Source organism: Thermobia domestica, chromosome 14 (assembly GCF_964235325.1).
Source record: "Thermobia domestica chromosome 14, izTheDome1.hap1.1, whole genome shotgun sequence".
Taxonomy (NCBI): Eukaryota; Metazoa; Arthropoda; class Insecta; order Zygentoma; family Lepismatidae; genus Thermobia; species Thermobia domestica.
Genome location: NC_137467.1, coordinates 84370503 through 84377823, shown reverse-complemented (window position 1 = coordinate 84377823; position 7321 = coordinate 84370503).

Genomic DNA, 7321 nt, shown 5'->3' with positions numbered 1-7321 from the left:
AGGTAGTGAGGATCCGAATTTTTGCGAAAAGAAAATGAGTATATCGCAAGCCGTTAAACTTACGGAGCTGAAATTCAGTGTATTAACTCTTTATTGAAAACAAACAGAATGTGTCCTAGCATTTTTTAAATTCCCCTTTATGGGGGGAACTTTCTATATATGGAAAATTGGTAGTGATTTGGTTTGTAAAAATGATCGAAAACGATCGATGTTAATTAAGAAAAAAGTCAGAAACAAAAAATACAGTGCTTGGCTTCATATATCCATTGCTTTCTACTATAATAATTGCTGAAGCTTTTGTTTATTATATGGAGCGCTTACAGCACAGGACAATCAACCCATAAAGTTGTGAGAAAAATAGGCATAAAATTTGAACTGTAAGCTTAATTACACGGAAATTTTAAGTTTGGATTGTACGCATAATTATATGGAAAATTTTACACTTTTTTTCCCTTTACGTTGGTCTACCTACCTTGATTTAGAACTTTCAAATTTCATCCTTTTTTCCACTGAAAAAGTATCGACAATTCAACAAGGAAGTAATTATACTATCATAATTTAATTGAAATTCATCGTAATTTGACACATGGCAAACAGCAATGTGGTAATGAAGGGGAAGAAGGAAGAAAATTCCCATTCACTTCTGAACACTTTCCAGGAACGACGTCCTCTTTCGCTTTCTAGATGGGGGAGGGAACTTGGTAATGGCATCAAACCTTCATGTGTAATTACAAAAATTAAATTTATAAAGAAATAAGAAATCGTCAGTTTATCAGGCTTTAATTGATAATTTATTCACAAGATTCCCTATCGAAGACGTGGTAGATGAAGTTTCTGTTCTCCATGAGTCGACATTGCCAACTGACATGGTCGATATGGAAACGATGTTGTATGGTGATAGAGAGATGATACTTCTTACTGAGTATTTCAAAACTGACCAAGAAAAATCGTTATCAGACTTAAGTCTAACAAGCAGATTGTCGATGAGGAGTTGCAGAAATCGGGTAGAAGTATTATAAATTTCCACGAGAGTGCAAACGGGGTTTTCCCCTTATGAATTTACAGATGACTGATATTAAAAATAGACTAAGTGCTCAAACATTGTCTAACTTGTTGTTCATCAATGTTAATGGCCCACCGCTAGACAAGCTCAAAGTAGACGAGCTAGTTATTTCTTGGCTGAAGGATGGATATCATTCCACTGCGGATCATTTACTACGAAAAAGTTACCAACAGGAAATAAACCCGATTCCAGATTTGTTTTAAGGTGGAAAATTACGATTTATGAAAAATGTATACTTGTATTACTAATGACTTATTTGTGTTATTCAACTTTGTACCTAATTTTTAGTAAGTCTCTTCTTTGCTTTAGGTAAGAGTGGGTCACGGTGGGTGGTGGGTCAGCGGGTCAAGTTTTCATTGACCCATGCCAACTCTGGACTAAAGAGCATAATCGTGGATCGTTAAACTGAAATATTTCATTTCATTTTTCAAGGGTTGCTTATAGTTTGTCGATGGGTCACTGTTAAGGGAGGAGTCTATGGGACTCATAATTTTCGATAGGATGCGCACTATAGTTGTAAGTTGATTGTAAGAAATACTAAAGGTACGAACTAAATTCGGTTTGTGAGTCTTTTAGCATTATTAGTCGTATTATGAACAATAAATAGTTCTGACGATATTCTGTTGATGGAGGAACGGGGAAAATAATGCTACGATGACTGAGTAAAGAGGCTCATAGTCAGGTTAAAAAACGTAGTGGCACGGTAATGCATCGAAAAATAGCACAGGTTACCTTAATTCATATTTGAGAAGGTATATACATTAATTTATGAAGATATGTATTGAGCAATCTTCATATTAGGGTTTTCACAATAGGATTAAATAGGTGTTTTAAGGTCATTCCTACGTAGTCAACAACAGTGAACTAAATTGCAGCGATTGCTTCATTGAGTCAGTAACTATTTCTTAACCTATAAAATATTCAGTGAAAAGTATTCTAAATTCGGATGAAATTGATGCAGGAACTCACAGTGACGATGCCAGTATATTTTTGTATACGAAAAGAATAATTTTATATTACTTCACCTATATCATAAAACAATTTGTCTGAAGGGGCAGGCGTCGTCACCGGGTGTTCTCCTATTCCAAGTAGTGCTTTTCAGCCGGTTCGCTAGAACCGGTTGTTAAAATATTTCGGGTTCGCAGAAGCGTTTGTTATATCCAGACATAAATACACACACATATGCATGACCGAGCCAAGAGTAAAAGAAAGGTGACAAACAAGTTTGTGAAAACACCTCTGTACTTTTTTCCCGCTCGCTTGTATTGTTGTAAAAACAATTTTGAATTGTTTCAATTCACTGGGCAGACAGAAATTTTAATGGGCAGATAGAAATTTGAATAAGAATTCTGAGATTTTGTTCGGGATACTGAGATCTGTGAGTGTAATGAATGTGGTACGTACGCATATCTAATGCCTATTACGTGTGCTACAGTGTTGCCACACTCCTAGCTCTGGAGTGGGCTGAAAAAATAGTACCAAATTGAAGCAAAAAGGGCTGAATTCATTGTTTTATACCAGTATAATACAATGGCTGTATAAAATGAAACTAAAAGAGGTAAAGTTCTAGAACGCTCTCCCCCCTCTTCCAAGAGTACAAATCAAGAAAGTGCTCTTTTTAAAAATTACTTTTGAAAAACATCCAAATAGGAGGACCTCGAACAACCGTGGAAGTAGATGAAACTTTTCTTGCACGTAGGAAATATAACAGAGGCCGTAAATTAAAAGAGAACACAGTTATCATCTTCGGTATGTGTTGCAAGGGAACCAAACGCGCCTCTATTTCAAAGCGACCAATAAACCGAAACGATATTATGGCCGTATGTGAAAAAAAAATTACATTAAACTAGGAACAAACAAATCATCTGCGAATTCGTGTGTAATCAGTACCGGTGCCTAATAATAAAATATTAAAATATAAATAATTGCACCTTATTCTCGCTTATTTCACGACCGAAGGAGGGTAGTAGAATGTAAGAATATGAGGTAAGTAAACTGACATTTGTTAAAAAAAAACTGTAAAACCGGTCCAGGGTTCTCGAATCTTCCCTGAAAGACATCAGAAGAAAGAGATGTAGGAAAAGTCCTACTGACATTTTTGAAAATGTGACAAGTATTTGTTAAATGGTGCTGAATTGGGTAGAATTGTACCAACTTTTTCACAAAAGGGGTTGAAAATGCCAGCGTGGTACTAACGGGCCGATGAATGACAAAAAGAGCTGAATTTGGTACAATTGTACCAAGCGTGGCAACAGTGGTGTGCTATCTATCTGTTTTTGAATGATTCCGATTTCTTCATTAGTTCTGAAGATATATGCTTCGTAGCAATTTGTACGAAATAAAATGGTATTTTCATCGATTTTTCGATCTATTGCTTGTCATAGTATGCAGAAAATTTGGTGTGGGGTAAGGTGGATTCGGTGCAATACAAATTGCCTATTACCGCTTACGATAACATAAAACTTCATATGATGAAAACGAAAACGCCATAAAATGCACCGAATAAAATGTTATTACGTATTTCAAGAAAATAATATTTATTTTTTGCATTGGATCTTATCTGTCGTACATATCTTTTGCAGGAAATTAGTTTAATTTGGTTTCATCACACAATCAATCTGACACTTTTTGTCAGAAATAAAATAATCACAATTATAAGTTCAGAGAATATTTGAAATGAAATGAAATCTTTAGTTTTACGTCCCACGGCTATGCCGGTTAGGCTAAAGGAGACGGTGATAATGAGAAATGAGTGAAATGGTGGAATGAAGAAAGTGGGAGGAAACGGGAGAACCCCGAGAAAACCCACGAGCACGGTGTTTGTCCACCACAAAGTCCACACGGCGCGAGCTGGGATCAAACCAGGGACCCCAAGCACCGACCAATTAGCCACCGCGCCTCCCAGAGAATACTTATAGAAACAGAATTTATAGAAACAACTAAAAAAAAAAAATCACCTTCCATATAGTACACCATAGAACGTATATGCATATGTAAAATCAAAAATATATTGATAAAAAAATCTTAGTGGGATGGTTTTATCAGATAATACCGTGGTTGTAGTAATAGTATTGATGTTAACATGTAGAAATCAAAGCATTGGCTTGGTTTTATATTCCTTCTTAAATTGTTTGTTGAGCTTAAGTAAAAGCTAAACAAGTACTCTAACCCTGTTGGCTTCTTATTGATTCCTCTTCCAATCAGACGTAAATACTTTAGTTGAGGCTTTTATTTTTATACCTTTGAGTAACATGATAAATAAAGAAACCATGTCTATTTTGAAGAATTTAGATTTAAATACTTATTTATAAAATAGACATAAAATTGTTAGAACAGGTTTTGAAAAATCTGCAATTTTCAACTTTACTCCACCGGTAACCTACATTTATTTTTGGAAATAGAAAATTCTAGAAGACACCCTATTAAACCATAAAAACGTAAGTTTCAAATTAAATGTTGGTCGGTATCGGTAGTGATGGTCGCTTCGCTAAATCACAGGGGTGGACATCGAAACACTAATTTCTCGTCATGTAAGCGTCATGAAGTGTTAAAATCCCTAGAAATCTCGAATTCAAATTATTTCACGATCATATATATTTTTTAATTCCTTATAGTAAGCAGTAAAAGTACGTTCTACAAAAGTTTGTACTTAAAACTAATACTCTTCTTTATCCTCAAAATTTCTAATTGATCCTATGTATACAACGAATCTTTCTTTACACCTACCATTCCCACACCGAGTTTTCCATACACCAAATTTTCCGTGCTTTTCCTTACAATATGACATTTTTCTGGCCTATTCCCTTCTGGTGTTGTCACTGATTCTTAACTTTTACATAATTCAGGGTATCACAAACATATTAGGGAATGAAAAGTGAAAGAAAGGGCACCGCGAACGAAACATGTGTATGAAATTCTACTAGGAAAATTTATAAGAGTAAGACTGAAAAGACAGTCAGGTAACATATATAATAAACAAAATGAAATGAAATCCTTGAGTTTTACGTTCCACAGTAATGCCGGCTAGGGTAAAGGAGACGGTGATGATGAGAAATGAATGAAATGGTTGAAGGAAGAAAGTGGGAGGAAACGAGAGAACCCTGATTAAGCCTACGCACACGGTGTTTGTCCATCACAAAGTTCACTTTATATATAATCAAGTTAGAAGTTCGTATGATAATGAGTTCAATAGTGAATTAGTTCAGGAACGTAAACACGCTAATGATATGTTATGAATTTTTAAAAAATGAAAAAAAAAAAGAAAAAAAGAAAGGAACGAGAGAGATTCAAGTAATGGTCTGGTTATAAAATACAACGCATTCTTAATAATTACACTTACAAAAGCTGTACTCTCCCATGCAACATACATACATATTTCAGTATTTTCCAAATAGGATGTCATACACTCAGAGAATATGTCTATCGGAAGGGCAGTTTTCGCTAGCAACTGAGGCAAACTAGATTAATCAGACATGTGTATCTCTTCTTTTTATAAATTTTAACGTCGTTCTTCTAACTTGGACAACGTTGTACGATTTTTGTTGGTTGACGAAATGTAATTGATTTTAGCCAATTTTCTTCAGTTAACTTTTGATAAAATATTCCAGGAATTCTTCAGTCTATTTGGGGTTCACCCTTGCGCCGCCTCTGCACTACATCAAATTGTGAATTAATGGAATCTACGACTAAAAACGACTAAAAATAATGAACTTTTTCTTTTACTAGACTTCGATCCGACATTTTGTTCTCGAGTTCTGGCTGTTTTTGCATTTTTCCAACAGAGTTTTGGCTGGTCATAGCGCCAAAAGAAAGCATTTCTGCCTCTTGGTTTGTCTATACTTTTTGTCTTATCTTAGTGTCACGAATCAGCTCCCAAATCTTGTCGGTGTTGTTTTGAAACACAGTGTACATTTTTAATGAAATAGCTATGAAAGTAGCCAGATACTCTTAATGAGATTGTTCTAAACATGGCTGTGACTTACTTGCAGAGTATACATGGCGGGAAGTTAACAGAATAGAAAACAGATATTTCCAATATTGACTGTAACATACTGAAACTAGGTTATTGATTTCCTCATGTACAAAAGATTAAAAGATATTTCTTTTCTGAAATGTGCTTATGATTTCACAATTTCTTTGTGTTGATCGAAATGCTAGTAGAGGATTTCCCTCCTCAGTACAGAAATTCCCTCCATTTTAGGCGAGATGGGAATTTCCATCTCGCCTAAAATGACGGACATTCTTGGTGTGTGTGTGTCTTAAGGTTTTATGTTGTGTCAAATATAATCCCCTCAATTTAACGTGTGAAACATGTAATGGGCTTATCATACAATTTCCAAAATAATTCAAAATGCTGGTAGTAATCACCTGAACAAAGTATATTTCCCTAAATGAAGCATAATTTCAATCTCGGCCCTACTTCAGTGAAACGCAAACTGGGAACCCTAGAAATAATAAAATATTTTTATGAAATTTTAAAATTCTACAGGGTCAAAATGTCATATTTAGTATTTTAGTAGACGGCCCAATTTCATATTTCCCCAGTGGGCTGAAATATTAATACCTATGCTTCCTCAGGAAAAGTTTCAAGTTACAGCGCTGAGAACTATGTCAGGTTGTTACACAAACCAGGTCTACATGTTAAACAAGAACTTAAAATACCACACTTATTATTCACTGATACAAACTAAGGACGCTACAGAAACATTAACATCCAAAAATGTCTCAATTTCGAAAGCCTGTAAACAGTAACAATGTAAATGCGACAGTCGCAGGCTTATCGAGAATACTACTACAGGAAACGTATGTTAGTCGAACTCTTTAGTATGGTTCTAGTCACGCGTCAAAACGACTCTGCATAGAGCCCATAAACACGAACCATGAAGTTATCCAGAAGTCAGTTCGTGTAAGAAATGTTTAGAAAAACAAAACCTATCTCGCAATACGCATATTTGAAAAGAAAATAGGGACTTGTCCAATCAAGTACAACAAAAGTCACTAATACAAAATTCGATTCTGAAATTAATCACTTTCAAAAATCTTTTGTACCCAAATATGAGATTGGCCATGGCTATTTAAAAGTTGAAACATTTCGTTTGGAATATTGTTATACTTTTGCAGCATACTGGGTCTAAGTGATGAAATTATCGGGTCAGACTATGTCAAAAAACTGTAGAAAATCTAAGTTTGTATCTTTCCTAGACTTTTTTTTGGAACCGTTCCGTTTCTCGCAATACTTATGGAAGTCTTGGTTTCATG